Source organism: Budorcas taxicolor, chromosome 14 (genome assembly GCF_023091745.1).
Source record: "Budorcas taxicolor isolate Tak-1 chromosome 14, Takin1.1, whole genome shotgun sequence".
In the NCBI taxonomy this organism is placed as follows: domain Eukaryota; kingdom Metazoa; phylum Chordata; class Mammalia; order Artiodactyla; family Bovidae; genus Budorcas; species Budorcas taxicolor.
Window position 1 is genome coordinate 34,364,965 of NC_068923.1, and position 855 is coordinate 34,365,819.

The 855-nt window shown below is 41.4% G+C and overlaps 1 pseudogene; it reads left to right on the forward strand.

The window, feature by feature from the left end:
- Window positions 1–218: 218 nt before the first annotated feature.
- Window positions 219–387, forward strand: LOC128059677 (uncharacterized; annotated as a pseudogene).
- The last annotated feature ends 468 nt before the right edge of the window (window positions 388–855 follow it).

Consider the following 855-nt stretch of genomic DNA (forward strand, 5'->3'; position numbering starts at 1 on the left):
TGTGTCAGAATTAAACTTCTAGGGACTTGATGAATAAAAGGTAGCAGAGAGGATGACTGCCTTTAAGAAAAGTTATTGATCCTTCTTCATTAAACCAAATATGCTTACTGGCATATTTTCAAGGGAAAAAGAAAAAAAGCCACTAAGTAAATTCTACTTACACAAACCTGAGTGTTTTTACATCACACACTTTATCTTTAAAATTATCTCTCCCCCTCATTGCTTCTTAGCCTTTTGGCCAAGATCAAATGCAATATCTGTTCTTAATCAGTTTAAAATTATCTCTCCTTCCCTGGTGGCTCAGACAGTAAAGAATCTTCCTGGAAGACAAGAGACCCAAGTTTGATCCCTGGGTTAGGAAGATTCCCAGGAATCCCAAAAAGGAATGGCAACCCACTCTAGTATTCTTGCCTGGAGAATTCCACGGACAGAGGAGCCTGGCGAACTACCATCCACGGGGTTTCAAAGAGTCGGACACAGCTGAACGACCAACACTTCCCTTTGCTTAGATTGACACAGTTTTCTTTATGAACTCTTTCTCCCCTTCTAGCATGGAAGTGTTATTCTCTTCTTATTTTTTAGTATCTTACCATAATTTTTAGGAAGCCATCATGAGTTACCAAAATCCAGAGTTAGTATCACTCTCCACCACAGAAAAGAGGCATGGCAATGATTTAGTGATGTTTTGGATGGCATCACCGACTCGATGGACACGAGTCTGAGTGAACTCTGGGGGTTGGTGATGGACAGGGAGGCCTGGCATGCTGCGATTCATGGGGTCACAAAGAGTCGGACACGACTGAGCAACTGAACTGAATGAATTGACAGTGTGTTTTTTTTTTTCCACCTGCTTAT